Consider the following 15,116-nt stretch of genomic DNA (forward strand, 5'->3'; position numbering starts at 1 on the left):
TATAACAAGAAGGAAATTACAGGGAAAACAAAGAAAAATAGTCTATAGAAGGATAAGTCACCTTGAACGCATAGTGTCTTATAAAACTTAGTAAAAGAATCCTTGAAGTTAAACAGAAATCATTTAATACTATTATTTTAGTTTTCTAGGGCTTCTGTAATAGTCACCAAAAACTGGGTGACTTTAAAAGAATAGAAGTTTATTCTCTCACAGTTCAGGTGGCCAGAAGTCTGATACCAAGGTGTTGGCTTTAGGTCCCTCCTACGGCTCTAGGGGAGGATCTTTTCCTTGCTCCTTCCAGCTTCTGTCTTATCTTGGTTTTTGGCGGCATAATCCCATTCTCTGCCTCTATACTTACATGGCTTTCTCTATGTCTCTGGGTGTCTTTTCTGTGTCTCTTACAAGGACCCTCTTAGTTGGATTTAGGGCCTACTCTAGTCTAGTACCATGTTATCTCCATCCTTACCTTAATTATATCTACAAAGACCCTACTTCCAAATAAGGTCATATTCTGAGGTTCTGGATGGATTATATTCCAAAGTTTATTTCTAAAATTATCCATAAAACCATTGAAATAACAAAATTAGCTAAATTTTATCTAGGTAAAAACCTTAGGTAGTTTAGAAGATGTGAAAAAGTCAAACTATGTACTACTTACAGAACTCTCCTTAATGAAATTAAATTTTATTGGCCTTGTTCCCTTTATAAAGAAATTTTTTCTTTAGTACTAAATTCTGAGAGTATATTATTTGATAGAGTCACACTAGAATGCCAGTCATGAGATCTGTATTTCTAGCCCTTGATCTGTCACTCTCTGTGACTTTAGTGTAATCAGTAGCCTCTTTTGGCCTCATTTTTTCCCTGTATAAATGATTTTGGAGACTCCTAGATCTAAACTTCTATGTTCTATGTTCTTATTTACTTACTTCTAATCCTATTATCTTTGCTATTGGAATTAGATTAGTGTTATAAATGATTTTGAGGAGAAAAATGTTCCTCCTAAGATTGAATGATTTCTTAGCATTTTATTATTTTCTTGCATTTACAAGTTTTATGTTTAACTCCAGATACGTATTTATAATTTCTTTTAAAATATTGAAGAAAGCAGTTTCTAAATCTTTGTTACATAACTGTTTTTCAAACCTGATGTTCATTAGAATCTTGGCATTTTCCCTCTTACGGCTGATTTATTCTTTCCTTACCACAGTCTTAACTGATTTTTGTTCTGTCCAGCCCCTAGTAAAGTAAATATATAAACATGCACATTAGTAGCTTTACAAACATTCTCAAAGTACAGTCATTTCAGAATATTAAATCGAGTCACGAATTTCATATTCATGTTATTTAATCACTCAGATGATAAAGACTCTTAAAATCATTTCCTTATTTTATGCTAAAGGCAAATATTTTAAAATGCCTTCTATAAACTATCATTAACTGGCTATATCCCAAATCACTCACTCACTATGCACTCCCTCAACATTTACTTTTTTACTGTTTATGTTCACCTACACCTGCTTATGCTCTATAATAGTTACATGCATGTATGTCTGCTTTGCTTATTTAGAATTTAGACTCCTTTGGGGAAGGGACCCTCTTGCCCTTTTATTATTTTCATGATGGCTGGTACAGTGTAATTTACATACAGTAATGTGTGATTTGATGTGGATATTGACCTACCATCAGTAGCAACCTATGCTTCTCTAGCAGTGAGAATGAATTTTCATTAATCTGGCACTATTTTGTGACCATGAATTTTTAGGTGTAATCAGAGAAAAGGAATGAAGCTTTTCTTCCACATAGGAATGAAACCTATTGGATTGATCTGAACCATATTCATAAGCTACACATTTTACAGTGTGCTTTACATAATGGTCTTTTAATGGTTGCCTAGTGAATTAATGAAATTGAATGTTTACAAAATCTGTGAGTTTGATTATAAAATAAAGCCTGCTCTGTCATCATAAATCGCCTTAAACATTGCATATACCATGGTCTGTGTGTTTTGGAATGAGAACTATGTTTTTACAGGTGTTTGAGCATATTCCTTTGATAAAGTTTATGAAAGGGAACAGTGCCTGCTGAGAAATGATCAATGAGTTTGAACAATTTTATTCCCACCCAACCCATTACAGGATATACAGGTATTTGGCAATATATTTTATGAAGATCCAAAGGAATGGATAGCAATAAATCATTGTCACTGAGTTTTCTTAATACATGACAAAATAGCAAATACCGATTTAATAGTATCAGAGAATTGTGATTGTGTAGAATTCTTTTCATGGTTGTTGCTGAAATTGCCTTACAATTTGAGGGGTATTTTGTCCCACTAGGAAACTGTTTATTCTCTTTTGCTTATAATCTTAAGTTATCTGCCCATCTGGTGGCATAGTGTCTATATTTACTTTCTCTGATGATAGCTTCCGCACCCAGTGTTTTCAAATATGTGAAAACAGATAAAATATCTTTTAGAGTTTATTTATGTTCATTTATTTGCATTACCTTTGGAACATTTGTTTTTACTTCTAATTTTCTAACTTCCCTTTAGATTTAAACAAATTTTTCAAACGTATTAACAAATATGCATTTTAATAAAATCATCATAATGAAAATAGCTGACTCTTGACAGTACTACAAATTAGGAATAGAAAGCACTTTCTGAATTTGGGTGTTAATAACTCTTTAAACTCTTTAAACTCTTTAAAGAGCCTTTATTTAACTTATTAAAAGCTTGGCAACACAGCCAACATTACATAGAAAATTAATATAAAAGTAGATGTAGATCAATACTTTTAGAACATTTTGTATTGGACTACCTATGAAAAATGGAATGATGAGGACTTTTTATAATGCAGTAATATGAACAGGACTTAAAATTGTGAGCACATATCATAATCCAACATATGGGTAGTATTATTAAACCAGGGTTGTTTAATACTGGTATTTTAAATTTGTTTACATTAACTTTCAAATGCATAAATCATTTAAGAAGACTAGTACATTTTACATAGAAGAGAAAATGATAAATTCAGTGATGTCCATTTTTATATTTTCTTTTAAAATCTTGGTCAGCAATTTGAATTAACAGCAACCATATCCAAGCTCATTTAACTAAGTTGGTACCATAAATATTAAGTGACATTGAATTTTTAATTATATAATATTAGCCTCAAAACACAATTTAAACTTAAGGTGGATCCAATATTAAATCTCATAATAGAGGCCTAAAAATAAAAGTATATTATTTTTAAAGAACAAAATATAACAGCAAATACTGACTCAAGTCTCTGAAGTATTGTTTTATTCAGAGAAAATATTATAGGCTTGAAGGTGGAATAAATGAGCACTCCTTATGTTGGCATTTATGTTATTATTATATGACATATGAAACTCCACCAATGCAATGCATTTTCTCATTTAAATGATTTGTTTTAAATTATAAAACCAATGTTTATATAAAATAATTAGAAATTGTTACTGGACATGTAGTTATAAAAGTATATAAAATCTAGCAGCAGAGTCTAGGCACACTAATTAAATGGATTTATTTTTTTAATTAGAATTTGTTTTAAAGATTTTATTTATTCACTTGAGAGAGAGAGAGTGAGCGAGAAAGAGAACAAGCAAGCGGAAAGGCAGAGGGAGAGGGAGAAGCAGATTCCCCGCTGAGCTGGGAGCCCGACATGGGGCTCGATCCCAGGACCCTGGGATCATGAACTGACCTGAAGGCAGATGCTTAACCATCTGAGCCACCCAGGCACCCCATAATTAAATGGATTTCTTAATAGAAAGCTTAAATTCCTTCTATTTTAAGAAATTTTTAAAAGATTTTATTTACTTGAGAGAGAGAAAGAGAGAATGAGTGGGACTGGGTGGTAGAGGGAGAGAGAAAAGCAGACTCCGTGCTGAGCAGGGAGCCTGACATGGGTCTCGATCCCGGGACCCTGAGATCATGACCAGAGCTGAAGGCAGACGCTTAACTGACTGAGCCATTTTACAACATCTTATATACATTTTGTATTTTCTATATGTTTAAAATAGTCTTGAACTAAATACATATAAATATTTGTCATTTGACATTTTTATTTTGATTTATATGAATTAATTAAAGGGCTTGGACACGTACTAGAGTTTTATATACTTCTCTTATTATTATGGGACTATTACTAAAGCAATGGCAATGTACCATGAAAGATGCCAGTATCTCACTACCATTAAGGTGGTAAAATACAAACTCCAAGTAAATAAGGAGGGAAGGTGATAATTTTCAAAAAGCCAAGGATAATGCCAGGTAATAATGTGAGTATAAAATAGTTCGAGTTTTCCTTGTAGTGAGGGGGAAAAAAAGTATTGAGAGACATAGCTGTTATCTGATGAATGATAGTGCATCTACTTTTCAGGGAAAACATTCTTCATAATTCTGAGCTCAGATTTTTGTTCTGTGGTTTTTTTTTTTTTAAAGATTTTATTTATTTATTTGACAGAGACACAGCGAGAGAGGGAACACAAGCAGGGGGAGTGGGAGAGGGAGAAGCAGGTTTCCCATGGAGCAGGGAGCCCGATGCGGGGCTCGATCCCAGGACCTTGGGATCATGACCTGAGCGGGAGGCAGACGCTTAATGACTGAGCCGCCCAGGCGCCCCATGTTTTGTGGTTCTTTAAATAAGGGATATTGAACAACACAGTAGAGTGAGTCTTTGATGGTTTTTTATAAAGTAGACAGGATTTCTATGAATGTGCATTTCCTGCACAGTGCCTTGAGTTAAAAAAAAATAAAGATGTTTCTCCAAAGACCCAGAGTAATAATACTGGTATGCAGCTTTCCAGTAATCTAACCTCCTACCAAGGTGTACTTGAGAAATGTCCCTGAGGCTCTCCCCCAGGAATATCTGTCATCTCAGCTGGACTTTTTATAGGGGCTAGGTAGCTGAGAATTCACAATTAAGATGCCAGCTAGCACCTGGAGTGCAGGTATGTTGTGTGGTTGGTCCAAAGAAGATGTGTGCTCTAGATAACAGTGTTTGCTCTATGACCCCAGCTGTTCAGCTGCTGTTAGATAATGGACAGCTAATTTGGGGAGATTTCCCACCTTGTCAGCAAAGCTATAGGTGTATAACCTCTCACATCAGGCAGTTTAAACCTGAAAATCATCTGTTGCGATGGAATCCATAATGGCAGAATATAAAAGGCAGTATAATGTTATAGTGTACTTTGAAAAACTAAATCAGCTTCAGGTGAGATAGGCTGGTGGTCTGTCATATGAACATGAAACTCAAGACATTATAGAACCAGAATCAACCAAGTTTCTATTTACGTATTTTCTGCAGCATGTACTATTACTGAGAATATGAAGATTGAGTCCAGTTCTATTTGGAGGATACTATCTGTATACTGAGGACTGCTCTAGGTTTTTTATGGGACAAGGTGCTATACCACCCTTAATATGAGTTTTGAAGAGAGGTTCTTGGAGATCATTTCTTAAATTGGTCCAGTCAACATTAATTCATCAAAAAGTATTGAAGACTGCATATTAAACTGGAGTGTTAAATGGAGTTTTTTAAAAATTGATTTACAAATTTCTCTATGTGAATTAGTAATTGTCAAAGTTTAAGAATACTCTGAAATGGATCTAGCACTAAAATTTACTAAGCATTAATGAATTTTTGTTTGATATAGAAAACGCCTAGGAATTTTGTAGTGTTGTTGAGGTTAGCATTATAAACATCAGTTAAAGTGACAAAATCTTTTCTTTTTTTTTAGAGAGGGAGGGGAGAGATTGGGTGGCGGAAGGGCAGAGGGAGAAAGAGAACCTTTTTTTATTTTAAGATTTTATTTCTTTATCAGAGAGCGCATAAGCAGGGGGAGCATCAGGCAGAGGGAAAAGCAGATTCCCTTCTGAGCAAGGAGCCCCATGAGGGACTTGATCCCAGGATCCTGGGATCATGACCTGGGCCGAAGGCAGATGCTTAGCCAACTGAGCCACCCAGGCATCCCCAGGAGAGAGAGAAGAATCTTAAGCAGGCTCCATGCCTAGTGTGGAGCCTTTTGTGGGGCTGGATCTCAAAACCCTGAGATCATACCTAAGCCCAAATCAAGAGTCAGACACTTAACCAACTGAGCCACCCACGTGCCCCAGAATGAAAAGAAATCTTTTAATTGTAAGTGGTATGGGACATTGACCTGGGGGTATTCTCTGACCTTATGGCATATTTTGTACAAACAAACCAAAACGTTGCTCTAATTTTATTTGCTTATCATTACTTTCTCCTATGAACAGAGTGCAGGATATGCTGTGTTGGAGTTGTTATAATGTATTTTTCATTAATTTTAATTTCTGTTGTTTTTGAATTGTTTATAAATTACAGTAATGGTTTTGCATGTTGAAATCATTTGTCTAAATTTCCTGATAACAAAAGTTTGATGCATGCATTGACTTTAATGCATTTATCAGCTCTTTCAAATGATCTTGGAAAATTGGAGTAATAGAAGTTAAGAACACAGTTACAGAAGGCTTAATTTTGACTGGCAAGAACAAATTATATATGTATGCTGATTTTTCTAATGTGGCTGGGGATTTCTGTAACATTGATATTAGAGATCTAGATAAATATGAATTATCAAATAATACTGTGGAGATATAAACAGCATGCTCTATGTATACTGTGGAACTATATATAAGCATGATACTGGACTTTTTTGTTTGTGAGCTCATAACAGATTTGAGATTCCATGATCAACTATTTTATAATCCTTTATGTATTCTTTGTATTAGAGAGCTCACCATCTATTCATGGTTTTTGGCTCTGATTTTTGTATGTATGATTTGGAGTTATCTTTGACATTCCTTTTTCATCACATTTTGTCCATTTTCTTTTTTTTTTTTTTTTAAGATTTATTTATTTCAGAGAGAGAGAGAGCAAGCAAATAAGAGAGCACATGAGCAGGAGGGGCAGAGGGAGATGAAAAGAGACTCTCAAGCAGACTCTGCATTGAGCGCAGAGCCTGACGCAAGTCTCCAGCCCTTGACCATGAGATCATTATTTGAGCTAAAACCAAGATTTGGACTCTTAACCAATTGTGCCACCAAGGCACCCTGTTCATTTTCTTATTTGCTATATCTCTTGTTTAGTTTTTATCTTTTTTAAAGTTTTTATTTAAATTCCAGTTAGCTAACATATAGTATAATATTAGTTTCAGGTGAATAATACAGTGATTCAACACTTCCATACATCACCCAGTGCTCAGCACAACAAGTGCATTCCTTAATCCCCTTCACCTATTTAACCCTTTCCTATACCCATCTCATTTCTGGTAACCATCAGTTCTCTGTAGTTAAGAGTCTGTTTCTTGGTTTGCCTCGTTCTCTCCCCACCCTTACTCATTTGTTTTGTTTCCTAAATTTCACATTTTGTTTCCTAAATTTCACATATGAGTGAAATCATATGATGTTTGTCTTTCTGTGATTGACTTATTTCCCTTAGCATAATACACTCTAGCTCCATCCATGTCATTGCAAATGGCAAGATTTCATTCTATTGGATGGGTGAGTAATATTCCATTGTGTGTGTGTATATATATATACACACACACACACACACCATTGGCATCCATTACCATAGTAAATGTTTATCTATTCCCTCACTTTAAATCTGCTGTTGTCTTTAGGCCTAAAATGAGTCTCTTGTAGGTAGCATAGATATGGGTTGTTTTTTTATCCATTTTGATACCCTTTGTCTTTTGATTGGAGCATTTAGTCCATTTGCATTCAGAGTGATTATTGATATATATAAATTTAGTGCCATTGTGTTACCTGTAAAGTTGGTTTTTCTGGTGATGTTTTCTGTTCCTTTCTAGGATTTGTTGCTTTTGGTCTTTTTTTCCCCAAGGAATTCCCTTTACGATCTCTTGCAGGGTTGGTTTAGTGGTCATGAACCCCTTTAGTGTTTGTTTTTCTGGGAAACTATCTCTCCTTGTATTCTGTGTGACAGCCTTGCTGGATAAAGTATTCTTGGTTGCGTATTTTTCGACTTCATCATGTTGAATATATCATGACACTTTCTTCTGGCCTACTACATTTCTGTGGACAGATCTGCTGCAAATCTGATCTGACTTTCCTTGTAGGTTAAGGACTTTTTTCCCTTGCTGCTTTCCACATTCTTTCCTTGTCTGTGTATTTTGTGAATTTGACTGTAGTATATCTTCTTGATTGCTGGCTTTTGTTGAATTTAATGGGAGTTCTCTGTACTTCTTTGATTTCAATGTCTCTTTCCTTCCCCAGATTAGGGAACTTCTTAGATATAAATTTGCTGAAATGAACATTGTACTCTTTTTTTCTCTTCTTCTTGAACTCCTGTGATATGAATGTTAGTATACTTTAAAGAGTCACTAAGTTCCCTAAGTCTACATTTGTGATCCAATACCTTTCTTTCCCTCTTTTTTTCAGCTTCATTATTTTCCATAATTTTATCTTCTGTATCATTGATTCGTTTTTGCTTTGTATATCCTCATTGTCATTGCATGCAGCCACTTTTGCATCTTGGTTATAGCATTTTTTATTTCAGTCTGACTAGTTTTTAGTTTTTCTATCTCTGCAATAAGGAATTGTCTAATGTTTTCTATGCTTTTCTCAAACCCAGTTAGTATCTTTATTATTATTGTTTTAAAATCTGGTTCAGACATCTTAGTTGTAGCTGTATTGATAAAATCCCTGGCTGTGACTTCTTCCTGTTTTTTCTTTTTTAGTGAATTCCTCAGTCTTGTCATTTTGTCTGGGTCATTGTTTTTTCTGGGATTGTTAGGATATCCTGTTATATTTCTGGTCCTGAGAGTAATGGCTATATTAAGTAGAGGTCTGGGGGGCCAAATGGGGGAAAGGAAGCTAGATCCTGGTTTTGTTTTGGTCTGCTTGTTAAAAGAAGCTAGATCTTTAAAAATATTTTTTTAAAAAAGGAAGCTAGATCTTATTTCCCTTAGAGCTGATCCTTTGCAGTAATCGTTGATCAGTAGACTTGGAACATTGGAGGGGTTTGTACTAGTCTTTTGTGGGTGCAGTTTGTTGTGCTGATTCTTGGGTGGACTTTCCCTGATGGCTTGTATCTGCATGGCACAAGTGGGTGGGTCTTGTATGCAGCTCTGGCCTCCACTGGGTGGCGCTGATTTGCTCACTGAAGTGGGTTGGTGCTGATGCAGGGTTGAGGGGGTAAGGAATGGCATTGGTCTGCTATCTTATCACCAGAGAGGAATTTCATGCCCACCACTCCTCAGGAAGCCCTCAAAGAAGAGCTAACGATCACCCTTCTTATGTCCCTGGACTCCACCAGATCCCTGCTTTCATTCTGTGTGTGTCCAAGCTGTTTGCCTGCCTTGTGGCACAGTACTCTTGCATTTTATCCCAGGTATGTGGCTGAGTTTCAAAACTCTAAATTTTAGAGATCCACATGGTGAAGACCCACACTGATCCTCTCGGGGAGGGTCTTATGTTGTGGCCAGTGCTGGTTTTTCCCAGAAATCACTCATGTGACCATGCAGTTGTTTGGGTTTGGAGTGTATGGTAAAGTACGCAGAAAGCACCAAGATTTGCTGTCCTCAGCTCAAGTCTCTGTTCCTATGCTAGGGAACAGGGCAGCATGTTGGTGCCACCAGTTTCCCGCCCCCCACCCAAGGGGCCATGCTGCCTCTCCCAAATGCTCTTCAAGCAGGGGAAATGTTTCTCCCTGTGCCACCCAGGGAATCCTCATACCATGCTGCCCACTCCCTGGTCTCCGTCCTCCTTCCCCTCCTGAGCACCTCCAGGCACAGCCTTGCTAGGCACAACCCTGTGGATGGTGTGGACCTCCTAAACATAAGACTTCTCAGTCTCCTGTTTATAAAAACTTGTTGTAGTCAGCCCCTCTCCTTTTTCCAGTCAATTGTTTTGGGGAAGAGTGTTTCCTGTGCAATTTCCTGAGCACACTTTCACTCTTTCTCTCTCTTTCTCTCTCACTCCTCTCTCCGTGATCAAGGCTCCCTCCCCTTTGCAGCACCTTTGGTTCTTTTCTCCCCTCAATCAACTCTCTGCAGCTCCTACCTTCTATGATGTGGCTGTTTTTCTACTTCTAATTGTGCAGTTTTCTCTCAGTCCTCTGATCGATTTCATGGGTCTTCAAAATGATTTGATATTTATCTAGCTGTGTTTGAGGGATGAGGCATGCCTAGGGTCTCCGTACTTCTCTGCCATCTTGTTTCCTCTATACCACATCTTCTTTATCCATTCATCAGTCGATGGATACTTGGGCTGTTTTCATAATTTGACTATTATAGATAATGCTGTTATAAACATTGGGGTGCATGTATCCCTTTGAATTAGTGTTTTTGTATTCTTTGGGTAAATACCTAGTAGTGTAATGGCTGGATCATAGGGTAGTTGTATTTTTAATTTTTTGACCATACTCCCTACTGTTTCCCACAGTGGCTATACCAGTTTGCATTTTCAGTGCACGAGTGTTCCTTTTTGTTGCATAGTTACTACATTTTCATTGTCAATACTCTAGTATAGGCCTCACTGTATTTGGAGATGTGAGTTGATAGAGGGACTGATTGGTCCAGCAAATAGAGTTCATTGGGTTTATTTAAAATTCAGAAAGCCAAAGTGGGTTAAGGCAAAGCAGAGAAGGATAGAAGAGTTAAGGAAGTTAGTGGGAAGTGTAGAGGAGGGAAGAGTTTTACTGGACCCTCTCAGGTTCCCTGACTGGCTCTGAAAATTAAACAGATGATCATTAACTTGAGAAAAGCAAATATACTTCATTAAATGTTTACATATACATGGGTACCTTTACAAGAGAATGAAGACCCAAATGAGTGACCAGAGCAGGAAGTTTTTCTATCTTTTATACAAAGAAACAGCAAATTTGTAAAGAATTGACAAGACAAAGGGTTTTGGGGTAGGGGTAGTACCCAATGAAGAAGTTATTAGGAGGATAAGGATAGTTTAACAAGGTTTTTCATATAGCCTTCTAGGCCCAAATTCCCTGTCTCTGGTGATAAAGAGTATCTTCCCTCCTCTTGGTACAGGAAGGGTACCTGTCACATGGGAGATCTAGCTCCTGCTTTCAGGGAAGAGGGGTAGGTGAGGGAATGAGGTTTTTCCCAATTCCCTCATTTTAAGCTTTTTAATATTTTAAAGACTCAAAGATACTTAATATTTTAAAGACTCACTCCCTAGGGTGCCATATTTTTGTGTAGTGTGTCCTGAACTCCATCAGAAGCAATCTTAAAGGTCACAGTGTTCCCGTGCTGGGCAGCCATCGCCACCTCTTCAGCCTGCGAAGTTCTTCTCTTGGCCGCTGTGTGTCTTCCCCAACGCAAGCCCACTGTCTTGAAATCTGCAAAATGGCTAATAATTTGGATGAGTTTACTGAAGAGCGAAAAGCCAAACTGGCCAAAGACAAAGCAGAATTGGAAAGTGATCCACCTTACATGGAAATGAAGGGAAAGACATCAGAGAAGCTTTCTGAAAACAGTAAAATATTAATCTCCATGGCTAAGGAAAACATACTGCGAAACTGTCAACAGACCAGGAGTTCTTTGTACAACATATTGATTCAACAATTCTATACATTACTCATTGCTTACCACGATCAGTGTGGTCATCATACAACATTATTGCAGTATTACTGACTCTATTCCGTATGCTATATTTTTCATCTTTGTGACTTATTTTTAACTGGAAGTTTGGATTTTTATCTGTTTCACCCATCCCCCTCATTTACTTCGCCTCTGGCAACCACCAGTTCAGTTTGCTGTATTTGAGTCTGGTTTCTTTTCTGTTTATTTCATTTTTTAGATTCACATGAAAGGGAAATCGTATGGTATTTGTCTTTCTTTGACTTATTTCACTTACCAGAATGCCCTTTAGATCCATCCATGTTGTTGCAAGTGGCAAGATCTTACTCTTTATTATGGCTGAGTAATATTCCATTCCATATATGTAACCATATCTTCTTTTTTTTTTTAAGATTTTATTTTTATTTATTTAATTGACAGAGCGAAAGAGAGAGAGAGAGAGAGAGAGACAGTGTGAGAGGGAACACAAGCAGGGGGAGTGGGAGAGGGAGAAGCAGGCTTCCGGCCAAGCAGGCAGCCGGACGCGGGGCTCGATCCCGGGACCCCGGGATCACTACCTGAGACGAAGGCAGATGCTTAACAACTGAGCCACCCAGGCGCCCCTGTAACCATGTCTTCTTTATATGTTTGCTATTGATGGACACTGGGTTGCTTCCATATCTTGTTATTGTAAATAATGTTACAGTGAACTTAGGGGTGATATATCTTTTCAAAATAATGTTTTTGTTTGGTTAAATAAAAAAAAAAAAAAGAAGCAATCTTAAAATTACTGGCCAATTCATTCATGCTGGATAAGGAAGCACATGAGGGTAACTAGGACTGTTATTCCCAAATTAACATTGAATGGCTCCATTTTTTTTCCAGGTGCTTTCTAATATTTGTATTTTGTATCATACCAAATGTCAGTTAACAATTTATTTTTTCAGGTGGGTGTTTACAGTTCTATATGTCTACAATACACAGTAATGCGTTACAGTATGATATCATTCTATATCAATGCTAAACAAGTAACTTTTATTTATTGGTATATGGGAAGCAGAAAGAAAGTATATTCTTGGACATACCTAATGTTTTATTTAAGGTTTCCCTTGCATTGATGATGGAATTCATAATAAATATTTAAAAAAACCTTACTGTTACTGATTTCACTTCTGAATATACACATTGATGACATTTTTATAAATTTGAACATTTATCTGATATTCCTTCAAGAAGCAAAATAACCAAAACAATACTCATAATGCTAATTGATGTTTTTTTTATATTAGATGTTGGTAATATAGGTGAATTAGAGGTGTGTAAGGATTGAGAAATGCTGGATTCCAGTGGTGCCTGGGTGGCTTAGTCAGTTAAGCGTCTGCCTTTGGCTCAGTTCTTGACCTGCAGGTCGTGGGATTGCTCCCCAAGTCAGGCTCCCTGCTGAACAGGGAGTCTGGGAGTCTGCTTCTCCCTTTCCCTCTTCCCCTTCCCTCCATCCCCCACTCGTGCTTGCGCTCTCTCTCTCAAATAAATAAAAATCTTAAAAAAAAAATAAAAGTAAGAGAGAAAAATGCTGGATTCCAGTCATGTTTTTGCCATTAACAAGCTATGACACAAGATGTATAACTAAAATTCTTTAGTTTCTTTATTTGTAAAATAAAGGAGCTGACATGAGGTAACATGATTTCATGACCAGTAAAGCTATTCTTATCATGGCCTGTTCTTTCATGGAGGTTTGTTTGTAAAATGAAGACAGAACAGTGTTGTTAATTTAAATTGTTAATGTTTGTTATGGTTTTTAACTTTTCCAATTGTGAACAGGAAATCCGGGCAATTTTGAAGAAGGCCAAAGTTACTTCAGCAATTAAAACATTTTGCTTTCTTTAAAAAGAATTTATATGTTCTGAAAGACTTATCAAGTATAAGTGTATATATTTTAGGAGTAGCAATATTTCTAGATTTGTCTGAAAATGAATTCAGGCCAGGTCAAATATGGTAGAAGGCTAATATCTCTTGGGAACTTTATACTGTATTATAGTCCTATAGGACTATAGGTTTTATCTATGTGCATGTACATGTTTATCACTTTTATTTTGTTGTTATCTGATTTAGATTGTTTATGTCACTGTAGAAGAGAAAAATAATGAGTATGTTTGGCTTAATATTTCTTTTTTTTTTTTTTAAGATTTTATTTATTTATTTGACAGAGACACAGCGAAAGAGGGAACACAAGCAGGGGGAGTGGGAGAGGGAGAAGCAGGCTCCCCACTGAGCAGGGAGCCTGATGTGGGGCCCGATCCCAGAAGCCTGGGATCATGACCTGAGCCGAAGGCAGACGCTTGATGACTGACCGAAGGCAGACGCTTGATGACTGAGCCACTCAGGCACCTCTGGCTTAATATTTCTTAGATAAGCCTTAACAGTTCCCAAGTTGTTTAATGTGATGTTATTTAAGATTTTGACTATTCAGGGTGCCTGGGTTGCTCAGTCTTTTAAGTGGCTGCTTTCTGCTCTGGTCATGATCCCAGGGTCCTGGGATGGAGCCCAGGAGCCTGCTTCTCCTTCTCCCCAGCTTGTGCTCTCTTGCTCTCTCTCTCTCAAATAAATAAAATCTTAAAAAAAAAAAAAAAGATTTTGACTATTCATTGTTCAATGATTATGTTTTGAAAAAAAATTGTTAAAGTTGGATATATTAAGATATTTAACCATGGCTAACACGTGCATGTGTGCACACAGATACACACATAATTTCCATTGTGTCTTTCTCAGTTTTAGGGGAAAGGGATTTTAAATTATTATATAAAAATAAGACCAGAGTGGTTACCATTACAGATTACATTCTGAGACAACAAAATATTTGAACTTGCTAAGAGTTTTTTGATGTCCACAGTGAGGATCCAAAGAAATTGTTCTTTTTAGTTTCATTGCAGTTATCCTGTGCAAAATATATATATATATATATATTTGTGAGCATTAAATTTCTTTGATTTTTTTTTTTTTTTTAATGCAGCAGTCACACTCTATAATGAGTTTTTAATTCTATGTTTTTGGGACTGCAACTAATAGGTGAGAAGGACTGTTAACATTTTGTTGTTCAGTCATCAAATAGCAATTACCCTTCAACTCTCCTTATCCCTGTTACCATGAAAGAAAATTCATTTAACCTCTCTGCAGCTCAGTGTAATATGCAAATTGGCTTGGGGAAAATGTAAATGTATGGGTGGTATTTGCTAATGTCTCTCTTTTCTTTCTTGCATTCAAAGAACTTCTTACTTTATTCACAACAGTTAAACTTGATGTCAACTCTGTTTAATTTTCAGGGTTTATAGATTAGGAATGTGATTTCCTAGAGTAAGTTCATTTTAACAAAATTCCACTAAACTAAAATTAACTGGATGTCCTATGGAGTGCATGATAGAATTTTAATGTATTATTTAGCTTAAGAAAATAAACCAATATAGTTTTCTTTTTTTTTTTTAAGGATTTTATTTATTTATTTGAGAGAGAGAGAATGAGAGACAGAGAGCACGAGA

At 36.4% G+C, this 15,116-nt stretch overlaps 1 protein-coding gene across 7 annotated transcripts in view; it reads left to right on the forward strand.

Annotated features, from left to right (window-relative positions):
• The window catches only part of DIAPH2 (diaphanous related formin 2), a 961,567-nt gene that overhangs the window by 238,420 nt on the left and 708,031 nt on the right, over positions 1-15,116 (forward strand). The gene's annotated exons all lie outside the window — the stretch shown is intronic.

Source organism: Mirounga angustirostris, unplaced genomic scaffold (assembly GCF_029215605.1).
Source record: "Mirounga angustirostris isolate CCGP_5_RB_7025 unplaced genomic scaffold, mMirAng1.0.hap1 SCAF_11, whole genome shotgun sequence".
Taxonomy (NCBI): Eukaryota; Metazoa; Chordata; class Mammalia; order Carnivora; family Phocidae; genus Mirounga; species Mirounga angustirostris.